This window comes from Myotis nattereri, assembly GCF_964212035.1.
Source record: "Myotis nattereri genome assembly, chromosome: 21".
Lineage (NCBI taxonomy): Eukaryota > Metazoa > Chordata > Mammalia > Chiroptera > Vespertilionidae > Myotis > Myotis nattereri.
Genome location: NC_138097.1, coordinates 11756797 through 11773950, shown reverse-complemented (window position 1 = coordinate 11773950; position 17154 = coordinate 11756797). Strand labels below are relative to the sequence as shown.

The following is a 17154-nucleotide window of genomic DNA, read 5'->3' as shown; positions in this document are numbered from 1 at the left end:
GTTGATAACCATCAAAAACCACGTTTTCAGGAAGAACCTCAGAATTCTCAGAGACTGGGTGCGCACGCGTGCTCAAGGACTTATCTGTGACCCCCACAAAGAACCAGGCAGACTGCATCCGTGTTCTGAAGTCACAGCCCACCTGAGCCTTCCTAATAGATGACTTTAAAGCTTAATAGTGTAGCCCTAACCGGTTTGGCTCAGTGGATAGAGCGTCGGCCTGCGGACTCAAGGGTCCCAGGTTCGATTCCTGTCAAGGGCATGTACCTTGGTTGCGGACACATCCCCAGTGGGGGGTGTGCAGGAGGCAGCTGATCGATGTTTCTCTCTCATCGATGTTTCTGACTCTCTATCCCTCTCCCTTCCTCTCTGTAGAAAATCAATAAGATATATTTTTTAAAAAATAACTTAATGGCGAAAGAAGCCACAGTGACATCCCGTTTCTTAAGCTTCAGAGGTGGGTCTGGATGGTTCAGGTCCCCACACCAGAGGCAACTGCTTCTCCGAACCTCCATTTCTTCATCTGAAAATGTCAGTAATGGTCTCTCTGAGCCGTGCTCCTCATAGACTTCAGGAGGCAACTCAGGTGGCACAGCGGGCAGGTGCCTGCCCAGCTCACCCTCACTCAGCACACGTGGCTGTTTCATCTGCATAGGACGGACCTCGGGGAGGGAGACACGAGAACTGCTTCCACTTTTTTTTTCTTTTTGGGGGGCATTTAACTTTTTTAAAAAATATTTCAATAAAAACAGTTTTCAATATAATAACGTTGCCCTAGCCGGTTTGGCTGAGCAGATAGAGCGTCGGACTGCGGACTGAAGGGTCCTGGGTTCGATTCCGGTCAAGGGCACGTACCTCGGTTATAGGGCCCTGGTCTGGGCACATGCAGGAGACAACCAATTGATGTGTTTCTCTCACATCGATGCTTCTCTCTATCTTTCCCTCTCTCTTCTACTCTCCCTAAAAAATAACGGAAAAATATCCTAGGGTGAAGATTAACAAAATATCTATAAAATAATGTTCCATGCAATAAACATTAATCTTTCAAGGAAAACAATTTTAAATATAATAATATTACCAAAACTATACTAACACAGTATAATATCACAAAAGTTATAGGAAATATTAAAGATCTGCAAATCACAGGATTACTTCTATTAGATTCTAAAATATTCTTTTTCTCTGGCTCTATTTTTGTCCATCCGTTTATGTTGTTCATTAGATTCCACCAATGAGTGAGATCATGTGATATTTATCTTTCTCTGAGTGGCTAATTTCACTTAGCATAATGTTCTCCAGGTCCATCCATGCTGCTGCAAGGATGGTTAAGAATTCCTTCTTTTTTACAGCAGCATAGTATTCCATTGTGTAGATGTACCACAGTTTTCTAATCCACTCGTCTGCTAATGGGCACTTAGGCTGTTTCCAAATCTTAGCTATGGTGAATTGTGCTGCTGTGAACATAGGGATGCATATGTCCTTTCTGATTGGTGTTTCTGATTTCTTGGGATATTGTCCTAGAAGTGGGATCACTGGGTCAAATGGGACTGCTTCCACCTTTTTAAAAGCCTGTCACATGAAGCTGGTTTCAACCTTTTCTGTGTACTCTGGAGCACAGAGCTCTGGCAAGAAGTTGCACGGCAGTGCGTTTTACTTCACACAAAAAAAAAGAAGAAGAAAAAAAAACAGATTGAAAGCATAAATGGACTGCAGAGAAGTGAGCAACTTTCTCCACAGTTTTTTTTTTTTTCCTAAGAAAATCTTGCCTTTCTCCTTCCCAGAGATAATGTCAAGAATTTATGCCCTGTCTGGTGTGGCTCAGTGGATAGAGCACCATCCTGCAGACTCAAGGGCTCAGGGTTCAATTCCGGTCAAGGGCACATCCCCGGGTTGTAGGCTCCATCCCCAGTAAGGGGCCGTGCAGGAGGCAGCTGATCGATGATTCTCTCTCATCATTGATGTTTCTCTCTCTCTCTCCCTCTCCCTTTCTCTCTGAAATCAATAAAAAGATATTTTAAAAAAAGAATTCATGAGTCAGTGGAAGGTCAGGGATCCAAGGTGATGACGAACGAAGTGGAAGCTACACTCACCTCCTCCCAAGACCAACCTGGAATTACAACTGAAATGCAGAACAATCTACCCAAGTAACCAACTGAAGGTTAGCTTAGAGCAGTGATGGCGAACCTTTTGAGCTCGGCGTGTCAGCATTTTGAAAAACCCTAACTTAACTCTGGTGCCGTGTCACATAGAGAAATTTTTTGATCTTTGCAACCATAGTACAACAAAGACTTATATTTTTGATATTTATGTTATATATTTAAATGCCATTTAACAAAGAAAAATCAAGCAAAAAAATGAGTTCGCGTGTCACCTCTGACACACGTGTCACAGGTTCGCCATCACTGGTTTAGACACACGGGAGCCTGGCTGCTGGGGGAGTGAGCGTGGCCTTGAGGAGACATGAGTACCAAGGACAGAATGAGAAGCAGGGCAGCTCCGGCTCCCAGGGTAGGAATACGATTTCACAACAAAAATCTGTCAAGCTTCCTGAAACCAGGTGGCCACGGGAGATTGTCACTAAAAAAGGATTCAGATGACAGCAGAGCCTTTTCTAGTGCCACTGCCTGGGGACGCGAGAGGCGGGCTTTGCTGGGAGGGGGGGCCTTGTCCACAGGCGGCCGGCGGCTCGGAGAGCATCTCCTCCCGGAAAGAATAATGTTTGATGGAATGTCATCTTTTTTAAAATATATTTTTTTATTATCGATTTCAGAGAGAGAGAGAGAAATAGAAACATCAATGATGAGCAAGAATCATGGATCAGCGGCCTCCCGCACGCCCCACCCTGGGGACTGAGCCCACAACCCAGGCACGTGTCCTGACTGGGAATCGAACTGTGACCTTCTGGTGCCTAGGTCAACGCTCAACCACTGAGCCACGCCAGCCTGGCTGGCATGTAATTTTATTTTAGATATTTTTCAGAAGACCTCTCAGATAAATACACCGATAAGCCGCGAGGGAGGGGACCCCCACCTTGTTAGATCCTGGTGGCAAAGGGTGCTACTGCGTGTGTGGTCAGTGCGCATCATAGCGACTGGTCGTTCTGGTCCTTCCGCCATAATGGTCGCTTAGGTTTTTATTATATAGACTAGAGGCCCGTTGCACGAAGATTCGCACATAGGCCTTCCTTCCCCTGGCTGCCGGCACCGGCTTTCCTCCAGCGCCCGGGACCCAGGGCTTTGGTCCGGCCGCAGCAGAGAAGCCAAGCCTCTTCAGTCTTCAGTCTTCACTCTGGCCGGAGGCTTCAGTCTTCCTTCCGTGCCTGTGTATGCAAATTAACCGCCATCTTTGTTGGGTTAATTTGCATACTCATCTGATTGGCTGGTGGGCACAGCGGAGTGACACCAATCTGCATGTTTCTCTTTTATTAGTGTTGATTACTAGCCAAGGCACAGGGAGGTCCCTCCCTGCAGTGTTGATGGTTGTCCCAGGTCGTTCGTTTTGCCGTCTGCCCAAATGACCGCTTGATGCCTTGGAGACCTGCCCGTGTCTTAGTAGCCACAGCAGGCGAACACTGTGTCTCAGGTGAGTTCCTTGCTCCTAGGGCGGGGCTAGTAGCAATCACCGCGGACGTAACACATGACCACGCTGAGTGTGTTTAAAGGTTTGGCTGAGAGGTCAGGCTTTCATGCTCATCACTCTGCTTCATTAAACAGGGGGACTTCTCAAATATTGTTTTCTCTTTCAGAAACGGAAAAGACAATGAAGCTCACGGAAGGGCCGCAAAAATTCCAGAAGAGAGTTGGGGTCAGGGGGTACTAGTTCAGCTCCTGGCTGGCGCTTTCTCCTTACAAAGAGAACTCGATTCAAATCGATGTTGGCTAAATAAGCGTTAAAGGGGTGGGGGTGGGGGGGGTGATGGTGCTGTAAAAGAATTGTGTGTAGTTAAATCCTTAGAGAGATGGAGGGAAAAGCCCGGATTGGAAGAATGAAGGAACGTCTAAGGAATGTCTTAAAGGACTGGCAGGAAGTGAGGTCTTGGCAGGCAGTGCTACTCAGAACCCAGATGCAACCCTTCATTTGATTCATTCATCGCTGTTCACCGCACATCTGCCCTGAGCGAGACACTGTGCCGTGATGAAGAGGCTGAGACAAATATTTCAGTCTCTGCTCTGAAGAGATATACAGTTTACCAGGCAATAAATAAATGAGAAAAACGAAGAAGAAAAGGAAGAGGGTCATCAGAGGACCAAAGCCAAGCCGGTGAGACTCCCCCCCCGCCCCTGCCGCCACCCCGCCCCCGCCGCCCCCGGGCCACAGGCACTCCAGGACTGAGCAGGAAACATAAGTAAAAGTTACCAAAGATTTTTTCTTATCCTCACCCGAGGATATGTGTATCGGTTTTTAGAGAGAGGAAAGGGGGGGGAGAGAGAGAGAGAAACATGGATGTGAGAGAGAAACATCCATCAATGTCTCCCGTATGTGCCCCTGACCAGAAATCGAACCCGAAACCTTTTGGCGCACAGGGCGATGCTCCAACCAACTGAACCACCCGGCCAGGGCTAGCAAAGATGTTCGACGAAGCTTAATACCAAGGCGGGGATAAACAACGGAAAATCTATCAGTTCTAGAAGGAAAGGGATATTTTAATTGGGTGCATAAATGTAGCAGTTATGTTACGCCATTTACACGGGGGAAGTTAAACTCTGAATGTTGATATTCTCCTATGTTGAATAAGGACAGCAATAGAATATCAAAACGGTTAAATAAACTGTCATGTAAAAACATACGAGACCCTCAAACCCTTGTCCCCTTCCCACAGCCTCAACTTACACTGTTTGCTTCCAAGTTTGAGTATAAGCCTTTTTGCACAATCTCTACATCAGTGGTTCTCAACCTTCTGGCCCTTTAAATACAGTTCCTCATGTTGTGACCCAACCATGAAATTATTTCCGTGGCTACTTCATCACTGTCATGTTGCTACTGTGATGAATCGTCATGTCAATATCTGATAGGCAGGATGGTCTTAGGTGACCCCCGTGAAAGGGTCCTTCGAACGCCCAAGGGGTCGCGACCCACAGGTTGAGAACCGCTGCTCTATATGGACTTAAACTTCGTCTCGGCATCTAAGACGGCGTTATGCGCCGAGAAGAAATCCAGTTTCTCTTTGCCGATGAGCGGCTCCTTGCATGAACAGGAACCTTCAGAAAGTACACGTGAGTGGCGCCATGGACCTCGGTCTGCAGGGTTCCGTCCCCTCTCTTCGCCCTCTGCTTATTGACAGGCCGTCCAAGAATGAAAGTTTCCTTTCAATCTGCTGAGAGCAAAGGGAAATGACTCCTTCCCAGCGGAACGAAAACTATTGGCAGCTGTAAAATACACTTTCCTTTAAGCTTTTGGACAGACTCGATATAAATTTCCGTGCCTGGGGAGGCGGGCAGGGGCCACAGGACAAGATAAATGTCATCACTTATGCCTGATGACCGTCTATCTGTCCAGAAGGCCCCCTTTGTTTCAGAGAGAGGGAAACAATCAAGGGTTCAAGTTAGCCCGTCAGCCATGTGGTTTCATTCTCTTATGCATATTGAAATACTTCCGAGAGATTTATCACCCTGGTTCGTACAGTCAGAGTTCCAGTAAACGAGGCCCTTTTCTGAAGGTTAAATATTTATGCTCCTACTTTCCTGCCCCAAACGGACGCGAGGAAACCCACACTAGCCAGGGAGCCATGGTGACAGGCCGGGTCAGAGCAAGAAATGGCAGTTGGCCCAACACCCGGAGAATCATCTGCTCTCTTATTGTCTTAGAATGAATGAAACAAAGAAATAATGCATGAAAAAAGGATGGATGGATGGAATGGATGAATGACTGAAACAAAGAAATAATGCACGAATAAAGGATGGATGTATGGATGGATGAGTGAATGAATGAAACCAAGAAATAATGAAGAAATAATGCATGAATAAAGGATGGATGGATGGATGAGTGAATGAATGAAACAAAGAAATAATGCATGAATAAAGGATGGATGTATGGATGGATGAGTGAATGAATGAAACCAAGAAATAATGAAGAAATAATGCATGAATAAAGGATGGATGGATGGATGAATGAGTGAATGAATGAAACAAAGAAATAATGCACAAATAAAGGATGGGTGTATGGATGGATGAGTGAATGAATGAAACCAAGAAATAATGAAGAAATAATGCATGAATAAAGGATGGATGGATGAATGAGTGAATGAATGAATGAGACCTCCTAGGTGACCAGTCCCAGAAAGCAGAAGTAAATCTCTCTAGAAAATACAAGTCTAAGTTAGTCTACAACTCACCCCATATCCAGCCTAGTGAGACAGATCTTATACAAGATAATTATTATCCTTTAGACCAGCGGATCTCAACCTGTGGATCGCGACCCCTTTGGGAGTCAAACGACCCTTTCACAGGGGTCGCCTAAGACCATCAGAAAACACATATATAATCACATACTGTTTTTGTGATTCATCACTATGCTTTAATTATGTTCAATTTGTAACAATGAAAATACATCCTGCATATCAGATATTTACATGACGATTCATAACAGTAGCAACATGACAGTTATGCAGTAGCAACGAAAATAATTTTATGGTTGGGGGTCACCACAACATGAGGAACTGTATGAAAGGGTCGCGGCACTAGGAAGGTTGAGAACCACTGCTTTAGAAGAACAGCCATTATAGTGAATCAAATCCTTCTACAAACAGTTAAGCTTCACAGAACTCCATGGAGTAGACAGAGAGAAATGATTATTTTATTTTACGGATGACTACGGGGTGTTTTAAGTGCATGAAGCTGTGTCCACCGGTGGTTAAGGGCGGGACTATGACAATTATGGTGATCTATCGGGTTTGCTTCTAATTATGACAACCATAACAAAACAATAAATATGTATAAGTCAGTTACAGTTCAACAAGAGTATACCAGGTTTCCACACTTGATCTTCAGAGCTATCCTTTAGGCATTTTTTATTTCAGTTTGGTTTCCACCTAATATTTATTGGTAGGAAAGCAAAATGGATGTGTTTTGCAAAGTCCAATAAAATGACTCTTCGCGCCACAACCCACTCCCTGAGAATAAGCCATTTTTAGCTCTCTCACTTACTGTGTCTACTACTTATCCTCATGTTTTAAATGGCATTTTTGCATTGCTGTTTCTTGACTGTTCCATTTTGGACATTACGCATTGACTTCCACTATGAGAAATAAAAATCAAGTGCTGAACTTCCTCCCCCAACACACACTAATACATACTTCCCCCCCTCAATTTATCAATAGCCTTATAACAAAGTTTTGTTAAATCAATATTTAACGAGTATATCACCATGACCACTTAAATGCTGTTGAAAGTTATGACACAAAGTACTAAATTTCCCTTATTTCTCAGTTTTGCTCAACTTCTTCCTTTAATTTTTTCCCCACGAATAAAGTCAATATTTTTTTCTTAGTTTCCTACATACCTATCAAAAGATTTTAATCCAAAATCCTCTCAACATGAAGAAAATATGTAATCAGGTAATATCATCATTTAGGAAAAACATAAACATTCCAGAATCTTTGGGCTTGTTGTCCCAAATTCAAAAACAAATAGGAACACCAAAGCAAATTAAAACAATAGTAGGAAGAAGAAAGAAAATAATAAAGATCAAAGTCAATGAAATACATAATACAGAGAAAATCAATGAAACCAAATATGATTCTTTGAAGAGATTTATAAAATCGACAAGCTTCTAGCCCACTTATCAGTAAAGACAAAGAGAGAAGAACTAAATTATAAACATCACGACTGTGAGAAGCAGTATCACTTAAGATGCTACGGATATTACAGAGATAATATGGAAATATCATAAACAACACCATGCCAATACATTCAACAACTTAGATGGATTTGGTAAATTTCTCGAAAGACACAAACGACCAAAGCTCATTTAAGAAGAAACAGGTAATCAGAATGGCTCTGTATCTGTTGCAAAAATTAAATTTATGGTTAAAAACTTCTGCAAAGAAAACTCCAGACCTACAAAGCTTCAGAGTTGAGCATTACCAAACATTTAAGAGAGAGAGATAACGCCAATTCCTCACAACCCCTTCCAGAAAACGGAATAGACAATAACACTTCCCAACCTGTTCAATGAGGCCAACATTACCAAAAGACCAGATTTTGACAAATACATTCCCCCAAAATAGTCTCCTTGACTAAAAAAGCAAAAATTCTAGGTAATACCTTAACAGACTGAATCCAACAATTTATACAACTGATAACACATCATCATGACCAAGTGGGATGTATCATAGGAAAGTAGGGTTGCTTTGTAAAACGTCGAAGATCAATCAATGTAATCTACTACATGAACAAACCCCAAACAGTAAATTATGGAATCATTTCAACACGTGTAAAAATAAGCATTTAGCAACCTCCATTTCTGATAGAATTTTTTCAGCCAAGAATAAAAGGGAACTTGCTCAACCTGATAATGCACATCTATAAAAACATATAGCTAACATCATATTTAACGGTGGACTAAACATTTTCCCCTTACGAACAGGAGTAAGACAAGAATGTCTACTCTGACAATATTAATCCAACATCATACGAGGGATCCCGCCAACCGAATAAGGCAAGAAAAAGGTATAGATGGCGCCCAGATTGGAAAGGAAAAAATAAAACTGGAGTTACTCACAGATCATGTAGGAATCTGATGCAAGCTACAAAAAAAGGGAGAGATACAAGAGTTAATCAGTGAGTTATAAAGACTGCAGGATATACGATTAGTAGACAAAATTTATAACTAGAAATAAATTAGCAATGCGTAAACAGAAACTGAAATTTACCAAACGATACCTTTACAAATACATGTGAACGACCTTATGCTAAAAATGATATTCATGCAGGAACACATGTGTCAAAATTGAACAAATTATACGCTTTTAATGCATTCAACTTATTGTCTGTCATTAGACCCCAAGAAACTGTTTTTCAAAAGTTATGCTAAAACCATCTGTTGCATATTATTCTAGCATATCATTTAGCCTTCACATGTTACAAATACATGACTCGTCTCCATATTAAATCCTTCCCTGTTATTTGTTTTATTACCCCATAAAAATTAAAGAGCGTACAACTGCAACCAATATGGATGCGTTATTTCTCCAGAGGACAGTTCCTCACAGTGTGAGGAAGAAAACAGCTCTAATCATCACCTTATCACAAAACAAAGAGAAGAGAATTCCGTCTTTTGAATCACCCATTAAAGCAAATAAAACTTAACAAACTGCGGCTCAGCAAAGAGACTTTCCTTTAATCAATTTTTAATATGTTTTTATTTTTTATTTTAGAGAGCGAGGAAGGAAGGATAGAGAGATAGAAACATCGATGAGAGAGAAGCATCAATCAGCTGCCTCCTGCATGCCCCCTACTTGGGATTGAACCTACAACCATGTGCCCTGACCGGGAATCAAACCAGGGACCTCTTGGTTCATAGGTCCATGCTCAACCACTGACCCACACCGGCCTCGTAGGAAAGAGACTTTCTTGACCAGAATTGCTCATATGACCATCCCAAAACTCTGCCAGAAGGATAGATCCCCATGCCTGACTTATGGTAAGCAAAGTTAACTGGGGAACAACCTAACTTTCCCCTGAGGGGTCCCGGATTGCGAGAGGGCGCAGACCAGTCAAAGGGACCCCACCGGTGCATGGATGCACTGGGCATCTAGTGAAAACACATTTTAAAAGGAAGGAAGCAAGGAGAGGGAGGGAGGAAAAGAGAGAGGAAGGAAGGGAGGGAGGGAGGGAGGGAGGCAAAAAGGAAAGAGGGAAAAAAAACTCTCTCCACCTTTTCTGTCTTACACCCCATCCCCTCGTCCATCACTGATAAATCAATCAATACACCTTCCCAATAGAGATGTGTGGAATGACTCTACAGTAAACCCTAACCATCATCTACTCTTTCCGTTCAGCTCCTAGTTTGGTCCTTCCGATGCATAGGCGGGGATCACTTTGGGACAACTGGATGGCAGCCCTTCCCCCATCCCCCCACCCACCCCATCCCCCCTTGCATTGCATTGCAGCCCGTTGGGACCCAGGAAACCAACACCTGGGATGGTTCTGATAACCCAGAAATTTTCACCAAACTCTGGAGCTTTCTGTCAACTGGGGAGCCTGATTTTCTCTCTCATGGCACCATGAAACGTGTTCAGGAGTAAGGAGGCCGCCCTAACCGGTTTGGCTCAGTGGATAGAGCGTCAGCCTGCGGATTCAGGGGTCCTGGGTTCGATTCCGGTCAAGGGCATGTACCTTGGTTGCGGGCACATCCCCAGTGGGGGGCGTGCAGGAGGCGGCTGATCGATGTTTCTCTCTCATCGATGTTTCCCTCTCTATCCCTCTTCCTTCCTCTCTGTAAAAAAATCAATAGAATATATTTAAAAAATAAATATATATATTTATATATATTTATATATTTATATATTTATATATAAATATATATATTTATAAATATATATATTTATATATTTATAAATATATATATATGAGCCCTAACCGGAATATATTTAAAAAATAAATATATATATTTATTTATATATATTTATATATTTATATATTTATATATAAATATATATATTTATAAATATATATATTTATATATTTATAAATATATATATATGAGCCCTAACCGGTTTGGCTCAGTGGATAGAGTGTCGGCCTGTGGACTCAAGGGTCCCAGGTTCGATTCCAGTCAAGGGCATGTACCTTGGTTGCGGGCACATTCCCAATAGGGGGGGTGTGCAGGAGGCAGCTGATGGATGTTTCTCTCTCATCGATGTTTCTAACTCTCTATCCCTCTCCCTTCCTCTCTGTAAAAAATGAATAAAATATATTTTTTTTAAAAACGAGTAAGGAGGCCTGGGGTCGTGGACTCTGAGTATCGCCGCATTGCTGGGGGAGGAGCTGTTTGGAGAGAGTAGGATAAAACCCGCCTCCCATGTTTATACACTGAGCGCCCCACACCAGTAAGTCCTTCGCTTCCTGACTCCCTTCAGCCTGGAGATTCAGGATGAATAATACGGGTTTCCCCACGGCCCTTCCCCGCCATGATTCAGCCCGAAGAGTTAATAAGCCACCTTCAAGCCCCCTCCTGCCCTGAACAGACATTTTTTTCCATTTTTCCACACGGGTGAGCACGAAGAAATACTCCGATAGATTTTTCTTCTCAATTAGGCCTCTTGTTTGTAAACGGAAAGAGTGCTCGTGCTGCTCAAGCTCGCTGTGCACCGCACACGGCCATTCTGCCTGGGGGGACTGGCCAGGGGAGAAGGGATGGTTTTGTTCTAGTCTTCAGGCTCCTGGTGTGTGCAGGGTCATTCAAGCAATCGGGAATCAATCTCTCTCTCTCTCTCTCTCTCTCTCTCTCTCTCTCTCTCTCTCTCTCTCTGATGTGGGCCTCCTGCTACCAGACCTGCCCAGGTGGGTGAGTAGCCTGAGCAGTGAGGGCATGTGAGTGAGAGAGGAGGATGAGGGGAGGGACGGGCTGATGGTCCGAGGGACAGATTCCCAGATTCCCGCCTGTTCGCTTAGATTCCGCAGGAAGAAAAATGCCCAGCCTTGTGATCACAGAGGTTATGAACCACTGGGACTTCAGAAATGACCATTAAAAGATCTATGTAATATAAAGAATCAAAGTATTGTTCAAGCTTCTGGCAAAAAGAGAGAGAGAAGGGAGTGAGGGAGACTGGGAGGGAGGGAGGGAGGGAGGGAAGGAAGAAAGGAGGAAAGAAAAGGAAGGAAGGGAGGGAGGGAGGGAGGGAGGGAGGAAGGAAGGAAGGAAGGAAGGAAGGAAGGAAGGAAGGAAGGAAGGAAGGGGAAGGGAAGGAAAAGGAAAGGAAGGAAGAAAGCCCCCCCCCCCAGTGTAGCTCAGTGGTTGAGCGTCAACCTATGAACCAGGAGATCACAGATCACAGTTCGATTACCGATCAGGGCACATGCCTGGGTTGCGGGCTTGATTCCCGGGAGGCATGCAGGAGGCAGCCATCAATGATTCTCTCTCATCATTGATGTTTCTGTCTCTCTCTCCCTCTCTGAAATCAATAAAAATATTTTTTTTAAAACAAGGAAGGAAGGAAGGAAGGAAGGAAGGAAGGAAGGAAGGAAGGAAGGAAGGAAGGAAGGAAGAGAGAGAAAGAAAGAAAAAGGAAACAGAGCCAAAAAGATAAGGGCATTCAGATTACATTCTAAGGAAGCTGGCTGTCAAGGCTGCAAGGAACCCCAGGCCCAGACAGGGTCTGAGGGACAGCCTTAGGCACACTCCTGCCTTCCACCTTTGGGCGAGATTGTGCTGGATTTGGGCCAGACATCAGGAATTAACTTCCGGCCCCCGTGGTGAGTTTACAGTTGTGACACAGGCGGGCAACACATGAGAACATCACATTAGCAGTCTACCCTGATCTCCATGGACCAACGAGGCAAGGGACACCCCAAAGTGTGAGCCCGCCAGGGAGCTGTGCCCTGTGTGAATTCTCGGCATTCAAGGCTCCCTTTGGTCAGATCTGGGGCATTTTCGTGGCTCTGCCTGGATTAAATGGCTTTTCATTGCCAGGAGGTAGGAACAGATCGGGCCTTGTTCTCCTGTGACCAACCCCTTTCCTCCTCCCTCGGCCACCTGTTTTGTGGGTCCCACCCCATCAAGGAATGAGGGTCTGTCCTCATCACCAATTTCCCAACATCCAGTGTCAACCCTGTCCAGCAAATCTGCAACAGTGAAATGAGGCAGAGAGATTCAACACGAAATCCTTTCTCTTTTTTTTAAAATATATTCTTATTGATTTCAGAGAGGAAGGAAGAGGGAGAGAGAGATAGAAACATCAGTGATGACAGAGAATCACTGATCGGCCGCCTACAGCACACCCCACAGTGGGGATCGAGCCTGCAACCCAGGCATGTGCCCTTGACAGGAATTGAACCTGGGACCCTTCAGTCCCCAGGCTGATGCTCTATCCACTGAGCCAAACCAGCTAGGGCTCCATTGATTTTCAGAGAGAGGGAAAGACAGCGAGAAACATCGATGTGAGAGAAACATTGATTGGTTGCCTCCTGCATGAGCCCTGACCAGGGCCCAGGCCGGGGAGGAGCCTACAACCAAGGTGCATGCCCTTGACCGCAATCGAACCCGTGACCCTTCAGGCTGCAGACTGGCACTCTATCCACTGGGCCAAACCGGCTCAGCTGGTACCATTTGTTCTAAAGGATGAATGTACCCTTCAGCAGCGGCGTGCGTGTTAGGGTTAACTATGCACATTTTGCATCTCAGTGTTTTTTGTGTTTTGAAACTGCACCCTGATGTGGACTCCTACCTCTGTCCAAATCACCAAAAACAAATAAAACAATAAAATACAATAAAGCAGAACTGCATGGGTGGCTGAGTACCCCGCCGCCCTCCCAGCCCCGGGAGACACTCCGCCCACCCCTCGCCCAGCAGGTCATCTTTGGTGACTTCCCTGGTCTTCTCCCCTCCACCCCTCAATTATGAAATCCGCCAAACTCTCCGGAAAAGAAGACCCAGAAAAAACAAGCGTGGCAGCCAGAGACAGAGGGATCAATACCTTCTGAGTCCGAGGGTGTAATGGGCCCTGTAGGTCCGTTAATTATCAAACAGAAATTCTCTTTCAAGAAGGGGAGGATGCATTTTAATAGAAGCTCTATAATTAGCCGGTTCTGTCCCTGGCTTCCTCGTCCTTTTCACGTCTGTCTCCCTTCACCTTTCTTTCCTTTGACAACGCTCGCGTGTAAAATGGCTCACGGAATCTCTCTGCTTCTAATTATTTGCTGGAATAGCCAACGAGCGGAGAGAAAGATGAGGAAGCGACACAGATGGGTGCAGGGGCTGGGTGGCCTCACCGCCGTGTCCTTCTCACACCTGTGTATGTTTCGTTTCTTTTCTCGTGTGTAATTTGTAAGTATGCACAAAACACTGGCCTGGGTTTTATTTTATGACGATGTTAGATGTTTGGTCTGTGAGTTTGCTTTGATATAGACACACAGCCCGGCCGGTGTGGCTCGGTGGTTGACCTATGAGCCAGGAGGTCACCTTTCGATTCCCGATCAGGGCACATGCCCAGGCTGCGGGCTCGATCCCCAGTAGGGGGCGTGCAGGAGGCCGCCGATCCATGATTCTCTCTCATCATTGGTATTTCTATCTCTCTCTCCCTCTCCCTTCCTCTCTAAAATATATATATACATACATATATATATATATATATGTATGTATATATATGTATATATATGTATGTATATATATGTATATGTGTGTGTGTGTGTGTGTATATATATATATATATATATATATATATTTTTTTTTTAAGTTAACATAGACACACAGTTTGCTCAGCCCTCAGTAAAAAGTGGTTCCATGCTGGCCCAGAAGTCACTATTTGCCCAAATGGAGCTGGTGTGACTTGTGCTGGTTGGGGGTTGGGGGGTGGGGAGTGTCTGGAAATCATAATGTAAAACCAAGAGGAGGTAGGAGTTTGGATGCCTACTCTATAGCAGGGAATAATTGAGAAGGAAAAAAAAAGTCCGATTCCGGGGCAGCAATGAGAAATGAAATCCTAAGTTGGGCCAAAATAAGAGGCCGAATCCCCAGGATACATCAGGGTCAAGGCCAGTGTAATCTAATGAAAGCAGAATATTCACAGTGAGGGAAGTCGTCACCCAAGTGTCATGTCCTCAAACCTGAAATTGTTAGGCCCCGGCCGGTTTGGTTCAGTGGATAGAGCGTCGGCCTGCAGACTGAAGGGTCCTGGGTTCGACTCCGGTCAAGGGCACATGCCCGGGTTGCGGGCTCAATCTCCAGTAGGGGTCATGCAAGAGGCGGCCGATCAATGATCCTCTCTCATCATCACTGATGTTCCTATCTCTCTCCCTCCCTCTCCCTTCTTTTCTGAAAGCAATAAAAATATATTTAAAAAAAACAAAACTGAAATTGTTGACTCCCCTTTCTGAAAGCCGGTCTTACTAATGTGAGACCCAGAGTTCAGCATCAGACACCACAAACCTTGTACCATGAATAACAGGAGCTCCCTACTCCGTAGACACCTGACGTACGGAGAGAGAGCAAGGTCTGGTGTCCAAGCTGGGAGGCAGGACCCCCCATGGTCCCCCCATCTCCTCTGAGCCACACCAATGGCCATTCCCATCGAGTCACCATGACTCAGTGATCAAAACACGATGATGGGTGAGATGGCGATGCGGAACCTGCAGACAGGACGACGGACCAGAAATAAATGTCTGAGGGGTGACCATTTCCTCGTCACTAAAGGAGCCCAGCCAGTGGCTTCCGAGGTGAGGGGAAGACCAAAGAACCCCAGGGCCTCGTCAGAGCCGGGAAGCGACATGTCAACCATCCCCCAGGGGTTCCCTTTAACGGTAACACCAAGCGTAGATGGACCCACTGGCCGCTGCTGCAGATCCTAATACGTTTTCGACAGACACAAGCCAGCCCCCACTTTGACGGGACACAATTGTGATGTGATGGTGTAGGAAACGGAGCTCGGAGACCCATCTCCAGCAGGGTCAGCTTCGGATGGAATTTGCTGAATCTCCCCAGGGCAAGCAGAACGTAGGGAGGAGGGAAGAGGATGTAGGAACAAAGAACTTCACCTGGGCCAGCATCCTGGTGGGAACCCCCACCCCCACCCCCCACCCCCTACCCCCCAAGGCGTCTGCCTCAGCTAGACACAGGGAGGTGGAGGCAGCTAGAAAGGGCTCAGCCCCATTTTTTATTTTATTTTATTTTAAATATATTTTATTGATTTTTTACAGGGAGGAAGGGAGAGGGAGAGAGAGTTAGAAACATCGACCAGCTGCCTCCTGCACACCCCCTACTGGGGATGTGCCCGCAACCCAGGTACATGCCCTTAACCGGAATCGAACCTGGGACCCTTCAGTCCGCAGGCCTACGCTCTAGCCACTGAGCAAAACCCATTAGGGCACAGCCCCATTTTCTAAATGGCCCAATGGGAGACAGCAAGACCCAGGCGACGTTATAAGGAAACAGGTGACCGAATGGTTGTCAGCCAATGAGGAAATGGAGGAGGAGGAACTCTCTGCAATAGGAACCATACTGCCTGTGCTGGCTAATTGCAGTGCAGTGTGCCTGTACAACCAGGAGGGACACCCACGCTCAAGAGTATATTCAAAGTCTCCATTTTGCCATACTTCCGTCTCCGAGTCCGTAATTTGAATCCGGGCAGGTGAGCTATATTTCTCACCATGGGAGGGGGCCCTCTCTCTAGGAGTCCAGGGCTTGCATGGGGCAGGCATGGGACAGCTTCCTTTCAGCACAAGCAAAGGGCAAAGTCCAAGGTCGCCTGTGTCAGGCTAGAGCAGCGGTTCTCAACCTGTGGGTCGCGACCCCTTTGGGGGGTCGAACGGCCCTTTCACAGGGGTCGCCTAAGACCGTCGGAAAACACACATATGATTACATATTGTTTTTGCGATGAATCACTATGCTTTCATTATGTTCCATTTGTAACAATGAAATTGGGGGTCACCACAACATGAGGAACTGTATTAAAGGGTCGCGGCATTAGGAAGGTTGAGAACCACTGGGCTAGAGATTCAGAGCAAGATGAATGTCTGTCCTCCGAGCAGCAATGGTTCCTGGGAAATGATGCCTGCGTGGTTTACTGGCCCAGCTCAGAGTTTATTAGGGCTCAGCCCGTGTCAGGAATTCCGCTGTAATAAGCTCATATTTTCTGGGTGGAGGGATCAACCATCAAATTGGGCTGTTCTTGAACCTGAATCTTTGATAGCCCATCTCTGTTCAAGGTCACAAGAAGAGAAACTCAAGAGGGGAGGGCAGAGATAAAGAGATGGAAAGACTACCCCAGGGCTTTGGGATCAGAATTCCGATATTTACGCCTTTATCTCAGCAGGTTTTTCTTATTGTAAAGCTCACCTTTTTTTTTCATAGTTTTATTGATTTTTAGTGAGAGAGGGAAGGCAAGAGAGAGAGGGGGAAGCAATGATGTGAGAGCGACATCATCGCTGCCTCCTGCACACCCCTTACAGGGGGTCTAGCCCCGAAACCTGGGCATATGCCCCGATGGGGCATTGAACTGGC

General features: G+C 45.4%; 1 long non-coding RNA gene across 1 annotated transcript in view; it reads right to left on the bottom strand.

Annotated features, from left to right (window-relative positions):
- LOC308535748 overlaps nucleotides 1-17154 on the bottom strand; it is a 1003266-nt gene that overhangs the window by 622182 nt on the left and 363930 nt on the right. Inside the window, exon 5 of the long non-coding RNA XR_013997295.1 lies at nucleotides 8719-8743. This is a non-coding gene — a long non-coding RNA (uncharacterized lncRNA). The remainder of the gene's footprint in view (nucleotides 1-8718; nucleotides 8744-17154) is intronic.